The sequence below is a fragment of the Bactrocera dorsalis genome, chromosome 4 (assembly GCF_023373825.1).
Source record: "Bactrocera dorsalis isolate Fly_Bdor chromosome 4, ASM2337382v1, whole genome shotgun sequence".
NCBI classification, from domain to species: domain Eukaryota; kingdom Metazoa; phylum Arthropoda; class Insecta; order Diptera; family Tephritidae; genus Bactrocera; species Bactrocera dorsalis.
In genome coordinates this window covers 29,087,401-29,109,214 of record NC_064306.1, presented here as the reverse complement: position 1 = coordinate 29,109,214, position 21,814 = coordinate 29,087,401, and the positions used below count along the sequence as shown (strand labels likewise).

At 34.7% G+C, this 21,814-nt stretch overlaps 1 protein-coding gene across 1 annotated transcript in view; it reads left to right on the top strand.

Moving 5' to 3' along the window:
- Positions 1–3,156: 3,156 nt before the first annotated feature.
- LOC105233532 (irregular chiasm C-roughest protein) overlaps positions 3,157–21,814 on the top strand; it is an 84,661-nt gene continuing 66,003 nt past the window's right edge. Inside the window, exons 1-2 of the mRNA XM_011215643.4 lie at positions 3,157–3,323; positions 10,674–11,465. The gene's annotated coding sequence lies outside the window, so the exon portion shown is untranslated. The remainder of the gene's footprint in view (positions 3,324–10,673; positions 11,466–21,814) is intronic.

Below are 21,814 nucleotides of genomic sequence, written 5' to 3'. Positions count from 1 at the left end.
TATCGATAGTGAAGCCGCAAAGTTTGTTAAAATTCGTTTTAAGCATAGACATCCTAAAGGAACTAAACTCCATCTGGTATCACAAAGGACAAAACTGATCTATGCATGGCTCATTGATCTACCAGATTCACCTAACCTAACCTAAAGGCCAATATTTATAAGTGCTAATCAATTCTGGAAAAATTGTAATGTAATGATCACGTGATATTTAGAATATGATGAAATGATGTGATGTGGTTTCATGAATTAATATGTTTCGGCATAAGTTTTGTATTAAGTTTCTAAGACTTTTTTTAATAAACATAAATTGTTAAATAATATTAATAGACAGTAGATTTAAATGATTTTCAAATTCATTTGATGTTAAAATATTTCCTTCTTTATGCCTCAAACTACAAGTATGTCCATCATATATGAAATTTATGTTATAAGCACATTATATCTTAAAAAATCAAAAAAAAATATACTTTATGTGATGTGATGTGATATAACCTCATGTGATATATTTACAAGTCACGTGATAAAATTTGTATGATTTATGGCTTTATGTATTTTTTGCTGCTTAAAATCATTTCACAAAATATTCTGGTTCTAATAAGTGAGTTACTTGGCAAAAAGAGTTTTTTTAACAACACATACAGATATGATATAATAAGCTGTGCATGTATTGTGACATCACGTCTTGTGACTCAAGACTATTCTAAGATTCATTTGTAACAGAATACTATTTTTTTTTTATTTTAAAAGACGGTTTTTGTGTATTAAATTTGCAGAAAGCTGGTTAATTAAAATGTTTGGTAGACTATCAAGTGAAAGGTTTGACGTGATTTCCCTATATAGATATACATTTTAAGGCATAATGCGATGCGATTTTCCAGGTAGCATATGTCATGAGATTTCGGTTACTAAATGAAGTTTACGCTACTTTAGTTGATTTGTCATCTAATGATGCGTCTTAAACTTGCGATACGACAATGATTTAAGCAAGTAGTTTTATTGAAAGTTCTACTTTACTATCATGATATGCAATATTCAGCGATTCTTTAGTCATATTCAATGGACAGCGATTTGATTACCTTTATTATCATGTGATGTAAATATTTGAAGCGAAATAAGGACAAAGTTTGCGTGATTTGTTATCAGGTGAAGTTACTAAAAATTCATACGAGGTGCTTTATATCTGTCATCAATCATCAATATCAATTTAGAAATACCGAAGTGAACTAAATTATGATGGTGGAGTATTGGGAGTAGCATTCCTGATATTAAATTATTTAAAAAAGGCTTGACATTCTATTACTTTTAGTTCAGACGTCCGGATTCGACGTCCTCGTTGTGGTTGGTTGACGAGCTTTCGACAGTAATTCGTACCAAAATCATCGCTATTTATCAGAAATGGTTCGAAACGTAACACAAATTTCCTGCAAAATCTATGAAACGAGTTATTTTTCAACAAAACAAAAAAATAGAAACTGTTAGGCGGAGGACCTTCCCCTTAAAAATAAGAGCTGATATTTCGAGAGAATTTCTTAGTGACGTCTAAGAAACTATTTTTCAGAGTACCTAGCCGAAAACTAATTAGTTTTTACTCACCCAAATATGTATATATAAAATGGTTGTTTTTAGATACTTAGGTGTTAAAACCCAACAAAAAAAGTTAAAATGTAGAAAATTATACCATAGGAAAGTATACACCCTGTACTACATTTTTTCAGAGAAAAAGTTTCAAAACGTCAGTAATTTTCGCATTGGTATAAAGACACATTGAAAGAGATTTTATGTAAAAAATTACTAACATTTTGAAAATCTCATTCAATGAGTTTCTAAATGTGCCAATTATGCATCTACTTTCATATAAAAATGTCTAAAGAAAGTTATCGATTCTCTTAAATCAAATCAGAAACATTCTGCTTTTCTATTTGACAGCTAAGAGAGACTTTAACGGAACTAACCAAATTTTCTCCAAAAAAAGCCACGAAGCGCAAACTTTCCCGAATAAACTCTTCAAGAATTTGAGTAGCCGAGAGCGTCGGAAAAACTTATTGACGAAGGAAATGCTTTGAAAATAGAAATCAACAAAATAATAGTAGAAAGCAGACGCTGCTAAAATAGCAGTACTTTTGCGCTAATGTGAATTTTTACAAACAGTCCAACAAATTTTTTTTCTGGCGCCTCCGCACATACATATGTACATAAGCAATACCCACACACCGCTGTTAACTCAAATTCAATAGTTGTGAGGCTTTTCCACTTATTTGCAACCAAATATGTGGTACAACAATGTACACACTCTTTAGGTGGCATGTCTGCAACGCCAATACACATAACTGCGACTAAACAAAGGCATGCAATACGACCTGAATACGGCCGCTACTCACCCCAGCCGCCCAGTAATGTTGAGTGATTGTAATGAAAATGAATGAGGTATGCATGCTACTGGTGTGTAGGCAGGACAATTTATGTAAGAATGCAACCGATAGCCGAAGGTATAATGTAAAAGAGAAATAACAACAAGCGCAAACGGAAATCGGTGTAGAAGAGGAAACAATGAAACGTGTCAGCGGCTAAAGTGGAAGCGAAGGTAATGTGCCATATGTGGTCATAGTAAAAATCGACTAACAGCACAGATAATTACAAGACATAGCAGCGCAATGTTAACTAAACAGTATGTAAAAATAAGCATTAGAAACTGTTAAGCGTTAGTAGTATTGTTACTGTAACAGCACTAAGCTATGTATATTAACAGCATTATCAATACTATCTGTTATATGCAGTGTGCAGTTAACAGCAAACAGTAAAGAGTCAACAGCAAGCAGTGAGCTGTCAACAGCGCATTAGAATTTTTAACAGCGCGCTGTGATGTGCAGAATTTCACGCTGCTTGTCTGTTAGGCTTTAACATTTGGGGCCGTTTTAACAGTCAGTATGCAGAATGTTTTTGCTACGACACACACATACACAATGTAATTGCTGCAACGCTAAACGACATTCCAATGGATTAACAGAGGCCGTGTCGTGCGCTGGATGCCGCGTGCCATCGCCGCCAACACACGACGACGCGCAGCTCCACTCGCGCGCTACTCAAATGCAGCAGCGGTGTATGCCAGCACACGTAGCTCTTTTTAGCAGCAGCCGAGCAATGGATTCGGTGGAAATCAAGTTTTAGTACGTGTTCCTCCGTGTTTGAAAACAGTTCGTTCGTTAGCTGATGACAGTGTGGCGCGCGCGCGAGTGTGTGTGAAAATTTTCTTATTAGAATTTACCAAAAAATACATATATACTTGTATACGAGAACCCATTGCGGTTAATTGCAATGCTAGTGAGGTAAATAAAAATATTTTGTGTTCGCCATGAAATACAGTTATGTTTAAGTGAATTCTGTTGAAGCAATACTGAGTCTCAAAATATGTAGTTATGCTTTGAAATTACTCTTGTTGTGACATAAACATAAATATGCTGACACATACACACGCACACCTACACATATTTAGCAACTCATAACTACTCATACGGCCGTTCAAGTGTCCGTTATATATGCTTGCGTGTGTTTGTGTGTTTGTGCGCTCGTGCAACACGGCAAAAAAACACGTTATGTTCGTGCAATTGGAGTGAATTCGCCAATAAAATAGTAATGTGAAGTAAATAATAGTGCGTGCCTGTGGATTCGCCAACGACAGGCAGCTTTTGTGCATAAAACTGTGAAAAAGTGTAGCAACAATGGTGTAAATAATTGCCAGTAAAACTTGAAAAATCAGAACTCGAAAAAAGTTAAACTTTTAAGTATTGTAATTTTTGCTCTCTATACCTCCTTCTACTTCAAGTCCAACATGCATCCTTATTTGTGTGGTTTCAACCGCTGCTGCTAACTCGGCGCGCGGTCAGGGCAGAAAGAATCGATTTGCCACAATTAGTTCGGCTGTCGGTAACTACGCGCACCCGCCGCCTCACACAACGCGCCACCAACCGTTAGCGCTCGCAAACGCCTTAAGGCATGCTAACAAACGTGTATTTGCTGGTTGCCAACTACAATGGACGCTGGTGCGTATTACGCACTTGAATTCACGCTCAAATTGCTAGTGTGATTATTGTTGGTGTCAGTATAGTTGTTGTTGTTTTCGTGTTTTTGAAGAGTTTGTTTGTTGTTGTAGGTACACAGTTAGTTATTTTTGTTGTGTTGTTGACCCAACGCTTGACCTAAAGGCATATAAAATCCTATGGCGCGTTGGCAGCGCTGAAATATGAGCGAGTGTGGCAAGCAGCTATGCATACGCGTTGTGTGTTGATGTGTTGTTGAAGAAGGTAGTGAACTTTAAACCTTAGTTTGCGGCGTATAATGAGTGCGAATTTCTTGTGTGCGAAAAAAAACTTTAAATTGCAAATGCGGCAGTGAGTGGAAGGCAACAGAACTTTGACAACAGAAACTTGAGAATAAATGTAAAAAATTAACAAAAAATTTAAAAACTAATTAATAAAAAAATAAAAGAAATTAAATTTTTTGCAAATAATTAAAAAATAAAATAAACTAAAATATAATATAATAAATAAATAATAAATTACTTTAAACGTATTTATTAATGAAAGTTGGTGTCTTTTTATTGAAAAAATATTTTTTAAATTTATTAAAGTATTTTTATAAAAAAAGTCATCAAAAGTAATTCTATAATATACTCCTTTCTCTTATAATAAAAAAGATAATAAAAAAGTTTGTAGCAAAGTAATAATTTGCTCCAAAATATTTGCGAAAATGTTATAACGGTTGAATAAATGCAAAATTCCAAAAAGTTTTATACAAAAACAGTAAAAAATATCAATTTCAAAAATTTGAAACAAATCAAGCGTTAAGTGAGTGTCTATTACCCTTAAAATATTAAGCAAAACATTTGAAGACAAAACAGGAAAAGGAAAGGCAAACAATAAAATTTAATCAAAAAAATGTTCTTAACAAATTTTTTATAATAATATTACTTTTGATGAAAGTCTTGCTTGAATGCAGATATTTATTAATGAAAAATTACTCCACCGAAATCAATTAAGAAATTTTCAAAATTATTAAAAAAAAAATTAAAAACCTCAAAAAGTGATTTCTGTTAAAAACATTTGCTTAAGCCAAAAATAAAATCAGTAATGAAACTCCTAAGCAACAAAAAACCGATATTTCCACCTTCAAACCGTTAAAAGCAAAACATGCTTAGCGCAATACCATTAAATCAGCCATTTCGCTCGCATACATATATTATACGAATGTTTGTGTGTGTATGTGTATGCCTCAGTTGGCGCTACATACCGCAAATTGCATGCAATGTTGCTCGTCATCGCTTTTCATCGCATGCTAATCATGAGCGTTTCTGCTGCTTGCTATTAACCTCGACTGGTCGCTCACTACACCAGCATACATGTACGTGCGTGTATGTGTGGCACATTACAAATTCCAGCACACACAACAAAGTACTCATACGTAAATACATGTAATGAGTAAGTGAGTAAGTCATGTGTATCGGTGTGTGTGTGCGTCTTTTCTAGTTGCCAGCAAGCCTTGCTGAGCTCAACAGCTGAATCTGCCATTTAAAGTGGTGAATTTGCAGCTTGGCAGCAGCAAGGACTTTGCACAAGGAAGCACGGTGATGTTCGCAGACAAAGTGCTGAAGGAGTATGCTGTCAAGCGCCTTACTGTAGGCAATGCGGAAATTGATATTAAAGCTTTAAGTTTATTTTTTTGTTTTAAAACGGCATGCAGTGCTGATATTTATATTTTTTTTAATTTTGAGTAAATTATTGAAAAATTTAAAATATTTTTGTGGCAAATAAGCGCACTCGTACTACCTGAAGGCATTTTACTCCTAAAGGTATGCTAAGGATTCATAAGCAATATGCTCTGAGCAAACATTTGCAAAAAGTTTACAAATTTCGCCAATATATTCTCGTTGAAAGAAAGAAATGTTAACATTCTAAGCATAATGAGAAGAAAAAAATGTATTGTTTCGATTTTCGAGTAAAAATTAATTTTGTACGGAAATTAAAAGCAACGAGCTTTGCTATAAACTGCCATAATATTTTTAATTGCATTTCACATGTTCAATAAATTGCTGTGATTTTGTTTCACAAGTTCAATAATTTGTTTTGATTGCGTTTCACAAGTTCAATTATCTGCTACAGTCTGAAATATATTATAATTTTGGGACATTTTACCTACTTTTGAGCAAACTTTTTCGAAAATAATTCGACTGAAAGTCCCAAAATTCATTAAATAATTATCTTCTTTACCACGATACAACAAATTCGAGTCTTTTCTCCATTATTTTCCAAAAAATGTATACCAGATTTAGGTATTTTTTTCGAAGCTATAACTGAATACGTCGAAAAAGTTGAATTGGTCTAATATCCAGCCGAGTATTTTACAGTTATTATGTATCTATGTTCAATTATAAATATCTAAGCGGCCTTGCAGCTCTCTCTAAGCCTTTCAAACGTTTAGTAGTATTTCTAGTACAAGTAAAAGTATTGAGCAATGTTGCATGCTAAGCATGAACCTGTTTGAGCAAAGCGTAAATAGATAACCGCAAAGGTCAGCGCATTCGTAAGCTTCAACTCGTTTCTAGTTCTACAGGGGCACACTGATTATCAGCAAGCTAAAAAACCAAATTTAGCTTGTTTTGTAAAAACTAACTAATAAATAATTTAGCCAAATTTCAAGTAAAAATAAGTAAATACTTTAACAGACAACAGAATTTTGCGAGGAATTTTTAATTTGATAGTCAAGGAGAAGAAGGAGAGCCTTTAGGAAGCACACTCACACATAAACACATATGTATTGCGATTAAAGCAACAGCAAAGACTGATAAAATCAACGCCAAAATATACAAATGAAATGACAGAGCAAAACGAAACAAAACATAGAGAAAATAAGTAAAGTTTCAACCGCAACATCCAACAAAATAAGTAACAACATTTAGTACTGCCACACAAACAACAAAAATCGGCAATCATAAATCCCAAAAGTAACATAAATTGGAGGACGCGCAGCTGGACGCGTTTGCAGAGACTTGCTGCTGCCTGCTTGCCAGTCAACTCACTTACTCGGCTGACTGGTTGACTAACTGGCTGTGTGCTGGCTTTCAAAACGTGACTTCATGTGTATATGAGTATGTTTGTTTAGGACGCGAAGTTCAACGACAACAACATGCCACAGACTGAAGTCTGAGCAAAGCTTCCTTGCCAAACCGGTCGCAAAGCAGGAAAAGACAAGGAATTTGCAACAACGCCAATAATAAAAAGTAAAAGAAAATAAATGAAAAAACAAAAGAAGAAAAATGGAAACAAAAACATAAAAAGAAAAATAAAAATAAAAATAAAAAACAATAGAAAAGTTAATAAAAAAAAAAAAATTATTAAAATAAAACAAAAAAAAATCAATAAAAAGTATAAATGTGAAGCTGAGCACAAAATAAACGAAATAAAACAAGTCTCTGTTGCAACTGCAGGCAACAACATACGAGTATAAGTATGTCTGCATGTGTGCGTGTGCTGTTGTGTGTGTATATGTTGGTTGTTGGTGCAGCAATAAAATGCGTAAAAGTAAAAAATAGTTGAAATGCAATAAAGGGAATCAAGCCTAACTAAGTTAGCTGCTTAACAAGCGCAACTAAACAGCATTGCGCTCAAAGCGAAGGCGTAAAAGTGACGCAGTGACAGCTAAGCTTTGTGTGCACGCGTAAATGCATTTGTATATGTGTGTGCTTGTGGAACACAAGTGAGTGTGTGTATACCCGGCAGAGTACTTAATGCCAAGCCTAACATTTTTTCCGTTTTCATCACTTTACACTGCTTCGCCTTATTGCTTTCCCTCGCTGCGCCGCAATCCATCAGCAACATCAAGAATTACCACTTTTCTTGCTTCCTCTCGAACCTTCAAAGCAATCGTTCTGCGGAAAAACCAGTTTCGTGGTCTGTTGCACACAGCCTCCAATCGTCCAGTGGAAGCCTTTGTTGCAATTGGCTTGTAGCTTAAGCGCTCTCTACACGATACATGTCTATATTGTTGTTATTGTTGTTTTTGTTGTCTCGTGTAGCTTTGCTCCATTGCAGAAGTACACCAAACAATAGCTCACCACTGCATACAGACCGCAAAAACTCGTTTGAAGCCACATTCTTTTGTTTTGTTGGTTTTGTCAATTTCTTTTTCACATCTTTCGCGCGTTCTTTTGCCTCTTTCACTTGATTTTCTTTTGTGGCATCACAAATTAAATTTCGAACACCAAGAGACAGCAAAGTTTAGTGCAAATTTTTAGAGGGCACTGAAAAGTGCCGTGAAAGGAGCCAAGGTTATTTTTTTTTTATTTTTCATTTGTAGGATCTTATGATTCGTTACAAGAAATAGAAGACTATTAGGGGAAAAACAGGAATATTTTTGACATATATAGCTTTTTTTAGAAAAGAAGTCGAGTTTCAAAGTCTCAGACAAATGTTAGTCGAAAATAATAAATTTTCATTTAGGCGATAATAAAAATTCTCATCCAGTTTATACAATAAGAATATAGAACCAGAGAATGCATAACAGGCCTGATGATAAATATTGTCAGTTCCAAGACAGAATATTTATTAAAGCTTTTGCGTACAGGCAGGTACTTGATCAGTAGCAGTGCTGTCACTCTGGGATAATGCCAATCTTGATGTACTGTCGTAGGACCATTTGGTGCTCTCTCAATGTTATCCTTTTTGTGGATAGCCATTCAAGTTGTGACTATTGGGTTTAAAGTTTTCTGTGTCTAGTTTGTATTAAAGTTGGGCATTTACAGAGATAGTGGAAATGGTTTCCTTATTCCTTTCTATATAGCAGTTGCGGTAAACATTGTTATAGGGCCGAACAATTTTTAGCGCGTGTAATCAAAAAGGACAATGCCCTATTATACTAGTAGCTGTAAGCTGAATGATATGTTATTAGTGGTTTTATAACCTTATTATGCATAGGCCAAATCTTCTACGTATCTTGCTGTTGGTTATTGAGTTCCGTTTGCTCTCAGCTAATTGCTCATAATTAGTAAAAAACCATATGTTGTTCGTACCCAATGTGATTAGTATTAACTCCGCCTCGGATTCTCCCGCTTGGAAGATGACGCCTGGATTTAGTAACAGGATAGTGAGAGAGATATATTTTTTGTAGGCAATAAAATCTTAAGGAATTTAAAAAAACAAAAGAATTTTCTGTCAAATTATGATTTTGTAGGACGGTCATAAACATCTTAAGCAACTAAAAGTGCCGGGAAGTTCTTGTCTGAAGATGATCTTAAGGTCAATACTGTGCCTAAGTGAATTAGTATTCTCTTTGAAAAATTTGATAATAACGGTATTATTAAAAGTTATCATGAACTTTTTTATATGATTCTAAATTTCGGTAAGGTGTTATAATGGTGTCAATCTTTAACCTACATATATAAGTAAGTTCTAAAGTAATGTCGAAGTAAATATCGTTACATTTGAAATGGCATGAGATTCCGTCAGTCAACTCTTCATAATTAATCGACTTAATATATTTGTGATCTGACAACCTTTATTCAAAAACAGCCATAAAAGCTATAGAATCAAAGAACGTGTTCTAAATGGAATTGTAGAGTCGACTTTCAATTAAAGCTGTAAGATCATGAAAATATTTCCATCCAATTGAAATAGTAGAAACACTCAGCAACTCTTATAGATCGGCTAAATATTTTTTTGCCAGCTGGTTCGGTTGTCAAGGCTATTGTTAACTGGAATGGCTCCCTTTCATTTTTTTCTATCATAGTAACTCAAAAACCTGCTCTAGAAAAGTAGAACTTAACTATGGTTCTTGCCTGCGGCTGATGGACTAAAACTTTGAATTAAAATATGAATATTGCGAACTCATTTCTTCATTTGTTTAAATATGACCTGTAAATAAATTAACGCACAGACTAGCAAACTAAAGGCCTCGGCTGCTTAGGCCTTCATCCCAATTATTTTTATTGTGAACATAAAACTCCATTTCGCTGAAGAATTTCAAGTAAATCGTCAACTAAAATGCAAAATAACGCAAAATCACTTTCCATAAGTTTATAGGCGAAGAAAAAATGTTATAATAGTAACCACCCATATTGAAACAAAATTTGAGTTTCGGTTATAAAATGGTTATATATTGGTTATATATAAGTTATATAAAGGTTACATATTGGTTATATTCCACAGCGGAAGCTGAAAATTTTATGCTACATCTATGTAACATGAGGAATTGAGTCATAAGCAATAAAAAAAACTCAATTTTTTATGATACGTTTTTTTGCATTTTAGATGAAAATATATTGCTGTCTCATTAACTTCTGAAGACGACACTAAAAATTTGTATAAAAAAGAATATCGAAACGTTATAATTTAATTGTCTGAATAAAAATTAAATAAAATCAAGTGAGATTTCATAATGATAAGGTGTATTAATAACCGCTTCAACAAACAATTTGTGCAGAAAATGCTCAAATTTGCATTTAAGTATGTATTTTATTAAATTTATTTAAGGCCTACTAATTGTAGTGCCATTAATTTTCCGTAATTTCAGTTATTATGAAATATGCATAATTTTTCGATTACAAACATGCACATGCATGTATTTAAATTATTTTCACCAAGTAAAAAAAGTAATTACATTTTTCTTTGTATTCTTTTTATTTTTAGCCCACACAGTGCATTTTCGAAAAAATTACAAAGAATGCATGATTGATACGAAAAACCAGCGAAAAAAGGCCGTAGACACAGAAAAGGAAAAAATAAAATAAAAAAATATTTAACAAAAAAGTTTATGAAATTAAAACAAATAACCAATTCCATGCGTGTTTGCATGCAATGCGGCATTAAAAATAAACAAAACAACAACAACAACGCGTGCATATATGCAAATAACGGCAATTATATATGATATTTTTAGCAGCAAGAATATGCACTAAAACAACAAAGCGCAACAACTAACAACGAGTGTGGAAAAACTGAAAAAAAAACACAACAACAAGAAAAAATAAATAATAAAATAAAAGTTAAAGTAGGCAAATAAAAATTATGCTTGCGGCAATCGAATGACAAACAACAACTGCAGCCACAACGAAAATATTGCAAGCAAACATACACGAATTTTGCAAGAATTCTACGGCACACACACACAAACATACATACATGTGTGTATATGCTGTGACAAGTGGCAACAAAAATTGAGGCATGCAAATAATTTCCATGCAATCAAACAAATAAATAAATTCGCTTATGCGGCAGCAAGAAGGCAAAAAGTAATACAAATAAACAACAACAAAAAAGTAGCGCAGCAATAAGTGCAACGAATAAGTGTAAAACAGCCGCTGCCGTCAGTCACTTCGTTGCCACACACACAAGCACACACACACATGTGTCTGCGAATTCGCGCCTCGCAGCCAGCGCAGCACTGAGGCCCGTTCATTAAAGGGGAAAGCAATTTTTATGGTAAGTTGCACAGACTTTTCGTATTATTTTCAAATTTTTTTTTTGATTTTTTGCTTCTACATTCTGCCCGTGCTAAGCATACTTTGCTGCTTTGCGGCATGTTTGCGGCGTAGGAAAGTTCACCCGGCAATTTTTTCGACGTTTTTCTCAATTTTTCTCTTTCTTGTGGTGACTTTGTGGTTTTGCTGTGCTCTAGACGTCGCTTACAGACGCGACTGCGCCACCAATACCAGTTAATAGCGGCGTTATGGCTTAAAGCAGACAAAAATTGTTGCATACTGTGAGGCGCTGCTTATTAAAGAGCAATTTATGGCACATTCGAGTTATGTATAAAGCATTTAGGTGTGTGGTCATGTGGACTTTCTTATGTTTTTGCAATAACTGTAATGATTACTACTATGTTTTATCATTACTTTGTATTGTAATCATTACTTTATGTTGTAATGCTTACTTTTTACTGTAATTATTACTTTTTAATGTAATCATTACTTTTTGTTGTAATCATTACATGTAATAATTACATTATGTTGCATTGACTATCTGCCATACTCCATTACCTTATATTGTAATCATTACTTTATGTTGTTATTATTACTTTTTACTGTAATCATTACTTTATATTGAATTCATAATTTTTATTGTAATCATTACTTTATGCTGTATTCATTACTTTTTATTGTAATCATTACTTTATGTTGTATTCATTACTTCATGTTGGAGCCAATACTTTTTGTTGTAAGCATTACTTTCCACTGTAATCATTCCTTATTATTATACTCGTTATTTTATATAGTAATAACTATATTTTATCGTAATCATCAGATTACTCTCTAAGGATTACGTACTGAAAACCCATTATAAAAGATATTCCTCTAAATAATTCTAGTTTCGCTAAACTTTCGTAGTCTTAAATATATGTATAATCGAAATTGCTTGTCAAGTTCAAAGACCTGCCGTTAACAAACTTCGTGTTGCACACAATTCCCTAATTTACCCACATTGACTACCGAAATTCGAGCGTACATTTTGTGGCATGCATTAAACGTGACATTTATTTATATCAGCTACCTCAATACGCCGCTTGAACTCGCTCTGAACTCTGCACTAACTTGTGCAAAAGTGTCATATTCGCGTTTCGAAAATTCACTAATGTGAGTTCAACGAAACTTATTTAACAGTGCGCTCGTGCTAATTTTGATACTAAGCGCTTGCTTGCCACATGGCACTTGGTCTGCAAAACTGCCGTATTGGTACGCGACTTTCCACTTCACTAGCAGTTACTGGCGGCATCTTTAGTTTGCCAATTTTAACTAACTTCTGCGTATTAATATGCAAACCAGCGCCTTTGGTTAAACTAAAAGTTTAAATAGAAGAAACGCTCAAAATTGAAAGAGTGTGAGAAAGTATTGTGCTCATTAACTGTTAAGCATTAAAAGGAAGAATATTTTCTGTTATGGATAATTGGACAACTTTTGAAGGCGTTTATAACTTTTTTACTTCTTTACAGAAAAGTATAATTTGTTTTTATATCGAGAAATATAACATAATATGAGAAGCTAATTAGAGCTTATGTTAGATCCCAAAAATGTTGAGCTTTCGATTAGAATTTACGCTGAAAACTAAAGAGACTGATGTTAAGAACTGACTGGTGATTCTACATAGTAATCATTTGCATAATCTTTAATATTAGATTCGTCTTGCCAACTTTTAACAGAGCAAAGCGAATGAAACAAAGGGTTACCTAATCACAGTGTTTGAGCGCACTCTCTTGTCAAAAAGCTTTTTTATAGAAACAGGGCAAAGATTAGATAAACAAATGAGGATTGCACTGCGACTTAAAGTCTATCGTGCCCTTTCCTAAGTCACAACGACTCACTTAGCCCCAGCATATTGATAAATTCCAATATACTGATAGGTGCTATTAATGCGATGTGATCCCTATTTGAAAACATGGATCCAAGGGCCTTTATTCTACCCCTACAGACTGTGCAGTCAATTAGACGATATTATGGAGTTTCAGGCTCCAATCGCAGACCTGGCGATTTGCAGAAGAAGTTTACCCCATATTATTTAAGTGCTTCTTGACCTTCCAATGGCTAGTGTAGAAAGCGACAAGTAGTTTGAGTTTGTCCCCTGGGAGGTTGAGTACATACTTAACCTTGGAGTTGTAGTGATGTCCACTCCTTCATACTCGCACATTTGCAGTACGGAGACCAACTACAATAAAAGGTTTGTGTCCTACAATGTTGGCAGATGCTGCAGAGCGGGCGAGCCATTAGCCAGTGGATCTTTTCCTTTGTGATCAGGATCCAGATAAGGTGGACTTGGTTACGATCTGATATACTATTCAGCTGTTCTATACATTGCTGCATCAATTGCGATGTGATCTCGTACACAGAGATTGCTTTAAGTGACCCTTGACTGTCGCTGAGTATAATTATACATTTGTTGCTATAGCTGCGTTTGAGTTTTACCTCTACGACTTATAACAAAAAGTGCAAAGTGAAAACAAACCCTTACTTCAGTCTATTTACCTTTATGATAATCTACTGATTTTTTAACATTTATTTCTTCGATTGAGCCCTTAGAAGTCTTAACAAGAAGCGTCCTGCTATTAAGTTAGTTCGGACTTCAGAGCAACGTGTTTTATCAAAGCAGATTTTTAGGCATTTTCAAGTGCTTATTGTGGTTAAGAAAAAGTTATTTTACTGAATACTAGATCGAAGGAGAGTCGACCCAACGACATACAAGATGGAACTAAAAATATTCAATACTAAGCAAAACTAGCTGCAAGAGTATATAATATTCGGTTATAGCCGCACTTAGCTCTTCTTTACTTGTTTTCATATCGAGTTTTGCAATGGAAAAGTCTAAAAAATTTATAAAAAGACAAACAAATTTTCTTCCCAACGAACTTTCCGTTAAAATGTCCGTGTAAGCATAGTTTATAGTAAAAGTTGAAATTTAATTTATTTTATTGCAAATCAATGCAACTTCAATCATTTCCCAACAAATAAATACAATTTTTCAATATTAGCATAATTTCAACTGCGTTTCCTGCCCTCGACCGTAAACCAATAAATAAATAAAAGTTTTCCTGGCAGGAAAAGTGCAAAAAATTGAATTAAAACACACATTGACAAGCAGGACCTCCCACTTAACCATTGCTCGCACACTTGACTTGCAGCAGCAGCAACAACGCAAACAGCAACAAACACTCGACTCAATTGCACAAACGCTTGGCTCTTCACTCGACAGACCAATGACCAACAGAACAGTGCGGCACAGAAGAGCAAAGAAATATAAGAAATAATAAGAAAACTAAAACGAACGATCGAAATTATTACGGACTTAGTGGAGAGAAAAGTAGAAAAGTCGCAAGAAAATATTGACGTAAATGGAAAATAGTAAAACTGCAGAAGTTCCAGCGAAACTTGGTCAAACGCAAGTATGTAAAAATGAAGCGCAAAACGGAATAAAACTTGTTAAAGTAAGTTTACTTCTGCCACACCATCATGCACCCACGCCCACTTTGCCACTGCAACGGCAACGACAACATAACCGATTTAACTGTCCAACCGCCACTTGCTTCCTGCCACTGCTGTGGCATATGCCGGCGCCGGCGATTCGGTCATAAAAGCAACGAGAAATAACGAACTTAGCGAACTTAAATTTTATAAAAAATATGTTTTTTGCGGATTTTTCCTTTTCCACGCTGCCACTTTTCTACGTAAATTCGGTTAGTTTATTATTATTTTATGGCAGTCAACTCAAAGCATTTGCGCTAGCAGCTAGCAGTGGTTATATATACTTGCAGTTAGTGGTGTGGCGGCGCACGACAAAACCCATACATACACTCGTATGTGGTGAGAATGTATCGAAAAAATGCACTTATCGTGGTGACAAGAATCGCAAAAAGTTGCAACTAACACGGAAGACGCTTGTATGGTTTTATGGTGGCAAAAGGAAAAAACTGCGGAAACTGGGAAAATAATGGACAGCATATGTGTCTATATGGATAATAGTGCTAAATACTTACTTTTTATAACCGTGGATTTTGCTTTTATGAAGGATCGCAGTTTAGCACAACTCGCTTGTATTTGTAGGCAAAATCTGGAAATATTTAAAAGATTTAGTATATTCTTGAAACGTCTATTGGATACGTATTTTATGATATAAAATAAAAATAATTTTTTTAGCTTATTTATATTTATAAATGAGCACTGAGAATGAAAACAATTATCAAAGGTTTATATGGGTTTCTTCGTGTAAAAGAAATGAAATATTTTGCTAAAATTTTTTTATTGTTAGAAATATACACTATTATCAAAGAAATTCTGAAATTTTTGGAAAAAAATATTTTAAACTCGGCTATTTTGACGCCATTTCCGGCAACCCCTCGGAAAAACCGATTCTGCACCCGCGTTGCCAGAATAACACCTTACAGGATCATTCAAAGTCAAAAATGCGTGTTTTTAGCTAAAACCTTAACTTAGAACTTGGACGAAGGAGAAAAAGAACTCAATATTGGATTTTTGGCAGACATTTTTACAAAAAAATTAAAATTTCATTGAAACCCTCGCTACATTTATGCCTCGAATATTTGTACGAAGAATTTTTTAGGACAAGAATAAGATCAGGAAAAAGCCATAAAAAGCCGTAGATTCGACGTTTTTATACCGCGAGCATTGAATACTGAGCAAATCTTCAGAATCATATTTTTCAAGAGGGCCTCTTCAAGCGCCTGTGGTTCAAAAACCCGTGCCATTTGTTACAAAATAAAAAGAGATCTTGATCTACATGAGAACTGCTAGTAAATTACATAAGTTTTTGGCTTTTTATCAAGGCTTCGCAAAATGATGGACATGCAATAAATATTCAATTGATTATATTCAATTCGGAGTCTTTCGAAAAATGCTCGGAGACTAGACTACCAGTTATTTAGTTATCTGCTTTGAAGAGAACAGGGCCTAGAAAAGCAAGTTTTAAATTCTACACATTGTGGGTGTCTGAACCAAATGCTTCGACTCTGCAGAGAATTGAAAACATCAATTTATTTTATCACACTTCCATCAATCGAATAATGTGTTCAGAACTCTGAACTGTGCCTTACTTAAGCCATAAAAAATCGATTTCAAAACTCACTCAAACTGCCCCAACTCCTGGAGTAAAAGAAAAAAAACCAGATTAATAACGAAAAAATAGCGAAAACTCGTAGCAGCTCGGTGTTATTATCGAATGTTTGAAGGATTCTGTAGTCGGTTCTTTCATTCCCTATTGTGTGAGGAATAAGGTGATACGATTTGTGTGGTGTGAATGGGGTTGGTGTACTTATATGTGGGTACCGTTGTGAGATACTGTGGTGAGAAGTGTATAATGTGGACTGAAAGTGGTGATTTGGTGTGGTGAGAGTGGTGAAGGTTGCACATCAGTGTTGTGAGTCTGAGTGAATGTTGTGTGCTTGTGTGGTGTGTATGTTAAGGTAGGGGGGATGAGGCTCATTTATCCATCTATATTTCTGTTGCTTTTTCACATAACAACTTTTCTAATATCGGATATTTTGCTCTGCGTACATTAAACTGATCTTTCGAAGGAACATTAAATGCTTGAGACCATGTTTATAAACCTGATTGTCCAAACGATAGATTTAGATAGTGATAGAGTGTATAAGTTAAGTATAGTTTTTCTTCCAAACTTATTTGAAATTTTGAAGTAGTTAACAGATTATGTAATATATCAATAGAAGAAGCTCTAAAATTAAATCAGTTTTGGGCAACAAGTTCAGTAAATATCAGCTTTACTTGTTACTAGTAGAATCCCTGCAAGTTTCATTTCTGGAGATGAAACTTAGCATGTCTAAAAAAATTGGATAGTAGAAAACGACATGCATAAAAAGACAAGCGAAAAATTACAGTTTACTTAACCTTACCTTACTTTCCAAACAGCGTAACATGTATAACATAGTATAAATACAAGTCACTTTCAACAAAACATTTCTGTAGTCAATTTATTTCGAGCTTATTTCCATTTTATTTACTAATATTTTATTTCAAAAATAACACAGCTGAAAGGATTACGTAACTAACACAATCGGCTGTGGATTACGGCATTAACTATTCACATTCTAATTCTAATCATTATCACTTTAATGAAACAACCAACGCTTGCCTTTGAAATAATCCGGCTGCGAAGCTTTTTTCCCAAAACTTTGAGAACTGGCACGAATTATAGCTGACTGGCAAAGCCTGCACTAATTTCCAATTCAACAAAAGCGCCTGTTGCTGGCATTTGGAAATCGTGTAGACACAACTCGTGAGCAACACACACACACAAACACTAGCGCATACACACAGCAAACGTGTGTTTCGGCAACAGCAGTAGCTTTTCGGTAAAACCAACAACTTTTCGAAAGCAGCAAAATCTCTTTTTAATACTTTTGAAAATTAAAAATTCAGCAACAAAAACAACAAACAGCCGAGCTGGCAGGCAGAGGTGTGGGTGTTGATTGGAGCAACGAGAGTCAAGAGGAAGCAGAGAGCATACAAATAGGAGCATAGAAAGGGTTAACAAAAGCAAATTATGGCTCGGGCGTGAGGGAACGGAAGAAAAGCGCAACAGCAAATTTCAAACACACATACATACATAGTTGTATATACCAAAGCAAGTAGTGCGACAGCAACATCCGGCAGAAGGACCCACTTGCCGCTGCATTTACGCCTGCTTTTATGCCAGTTGTTGTTTTTGTTGTTTTGTTTTCTGAAAACAGTTTTGCAGTCGCATTATTCGTAGTTTAGCGTTAAGCAACGGAACAAATTAAATTTAGCCAACTCGCGCGCCATACACAACAACAACAACAACAACAACAATAAAATAATAAAACAACAACCAGCAGCTGTAATGGACGGTTTATGTAGACATAAATAAAGTAGTGGAAAGGTAAATGGAAATTGTTGGGCAGCGTTGCATTTATAGCCGCGGCAAAATGAAAAGCTAACGGAAGTGCCAAGGTGAGGGATTTGTAAAGCGTAAATAGTTTGCAAACTTATTCATTTAACTTGCCACTCAGCGCCACGCGCAGCCTTTGCTATGCAAATACATACAACTGTATGTGCATACATATATATATATATATCTGTTTAATATGAAACATAATTTTTTGTGCTGAGGACTCAAAAGTTATGGCTGAGTGGCGCTGAAGTGACGCCTAAACAGCCCAAAGGGGACTGTAATTGAAGCGGCGCATTTTTTACGCCATTTCTATGTGTGTGTGTGCGCCTAAGTAGGCGCTAAAGTGTGCTTTATGTGCGCTTATGCTATGCTATTTTTTATGTTATGTTATGCCATGCTCTGTGCATGTGTGTGTCGATGTTGTTTGGCGCTGATAAAGTTTCGCTCACAAAACAATAGAAAGGCTTTCGAACTATGCCAGCAGTCAACGAAGTGTGTGTAACTTAAAAAACGCTTTGTGTGTTTGCCTTAAAAGGTTGATAACGCTGTTGTTTTTTGCTTCTCCTTCTTTCATTTTCGTTTCCTTTTTGCTGTCTATTTTTTAGTTTTTGCTGCATATGTGTTATGACAACAAAAAAGTGACTCCTTTTGTGGATGAAGTTTGTTTAAAAACAAAAAATAAATATTAAAAAAAAAGAGTAAAGCAAAAAAGCAATGAATATCTAATAGAAAAATGGCATATCAAGAGTTCTGAGAAAAGTTTTTGTACTTTTTCACTCGCTCATAGGGGGCCTATAAACTTATTTGCAACCAGCATATGAATTTTTTCATTTATTTTCCGTTTTATACATACATTTATATACATACATATATATTTTTTTTTTTTTCAGTACACAAGTTTTCAAACTACTCTACTTGTTTACATACCTACATACACATGTAAATGAGCATCACAATCAGGTGTCGCCCCTAGGTCATATAAAAAACAAAATATTATAAGCAAACAAATTATGCGAAAAAAATAATTTTGCTTTGAGGGTACTGCTTTTGACAGCAGTTATTTAAAAAAAATAGCACTTACTAAAGGATTTTATTTTAATTTTATCTATTTTTCTCACACTATTACGGATTTTTTTTATTATAAACTTTTCTATAGTTTTTATGCTTCTAACGATAGCGCACGCCTTTGGAGTAATGTTATAAAAAGTTTGGAATGCAAATTAAAGCTATTTATAGATAGATTTTTAGTAAAAATAAGGCAGGAATTCAGAATATTTAAAATAAAAACTGAAGCTCGCATAGCAGAAGTAATAATTTTTTTTATTCAAATTGCTCTTCAAATCTAATAACTATAATACTTTCTTGCCATAAATATGTACATTTTCCTACTAAAATCCGTTGGGAAAAATTAGTTTCAAACATTTTCTAGTTTTGATCTAAAGCTTAGCTCTAGATCTTAAAAAAAATAAAATAATGCAAGAAAGAACCAAACCTTTAATACAAAAAACTTCGTGTTTGTTTTGTCGGTTGATAAGAAAAACACAATTTTATGATTCAAAATACACTTTATTATTCAGTATAATCTCCATGAACACTAAGACACTTGCTCCAACTATCCTTAAAACTGTGGATTCTATCCCTGAATAGAGAATCCGAAAGGTCTGCAAAAGACGCTTCAACAGCCGTTATGACCTCTTCATTTGATGAAAAACGTTTTCCACGCCTAAATTTTTTGAGTTATGGAAACAAATGGAAGTCGCCTGGGGCCAATCTGATGAATACGTTGGATGTTCCAAAAATTCGAACTTCAATTCACGGATTTTCATCATTGTCATAATGCTCTTGTGACACGGTGCATTGTCCTGATGAAAAGTGATTTTTTTCATCTGCAAACCGAGTCTTTTTTCACGAAATTTTCCTTCAACTGGTCCAAAAAATTGCAATAATATTCCGAATTAATTGTTTTACCAGTTTGCAAGTAGTCCACAAACACAATTTTTCTCGAATCCCAAAAAAACTGATGTCTTAACCTTCTTGGCGGATTTCCGAGCACGAACTGGTTTCGAAGCCGAACAACCAGGTTCACACCATACTTTACCCTTTTGGTTTGATTCAGGATCATGATGATACACCTAAGTCTTATCCATAGTGATAAAAAATACTGTGACACGGCGACACTAAATGGCTTTTAAACAATAAAAGGATTATAAGGATTGAAATGAAACTTCACATACGTTCAAATGAAGAGTGTACCAAAAAAAGTCCTCTCTGATCGAACGACAAAACTTATTGAACAATCTGGTATATGCCTAGTGGTCTGTTCAGAACAATTCATTCGAAGATTGTACCGTTGTTTAAAGCAATAATGTCGTGAATATACTTTGCCAACTAAAACTAAAAAAAAATTCATGAAAGAGCTTGATTCCGATCAACTATATGCTATAGCGGTCCAATATCGGCATGTCATTATCGCTGTACCCTTTGCCAAAACTCGTCCAGATTCGTTGGGGTTGCTCGGTGTTGTCCTAACTTTCATTTGACGATTGACCTCAAAATCTCAATCGGATTGAGATCAGGAGTTTGAACTGGCCACTGTATCAATAAGAAATTTAATAGGCAAGCCATTGCTTCAAGATTTTAGATGTTTGTTTTATTCCTGTTGAAATATGACTTCTTCTTTACGACAAGCACTCCTTTCCACAAAATCAGATAATCTTTTCTCCTAATTATTCCATAGAATTTTGTAGGGGTGCTACATGCCAGTATGTAAAGCAATCCCATACTATGACGGCCTTTCCACCAAACTTCATTATTGGTGTATCATGGTTCCTGTGGATGGTCTTCCCAATGGCAATGCCAGCAATATAGTTTGCCAACTGGTTGAAAATTATTAAATTGTGATTCAACTGACCAGATTACATGCTTCCAGTCTTTTGCTATCTAATTTCGATGCTCTCTGGCTAATTGCAACTGTTCCTTAACATTCTATACAGACAATTCAGGTTTTTATTTTTTACCGCCTGCGGAAAGTGCTCTTTTGGCGTTCCATTTACTAGCAAGCTTATTTATTTCTATAAATGCGTTATTTGGTGTCATGTGCTTGTTTCTTTTCGGATGTTTTATCATAAGACGTGCGTCTGCATCCGTCAAAATTTTATTGTGTCCCCTGACTTAAGATATGGGGACAATAAGTCGCCTTTCCTATACGCTCATGACCACAATTGGTTTATTTTAAGCACTTTCATATTAAGAGCTGCTCTTGTGATGGTTATAATACTTCCCTCAATATGTGATATAAATTCTTAAGTATTTTGAAGGCAAATGAAATACGCCTTCAGAATCATCTTTGTGTCGTCACAGCAATGGTATGAGCCACTTGCAGTTCACTAAAAAATCTCCTC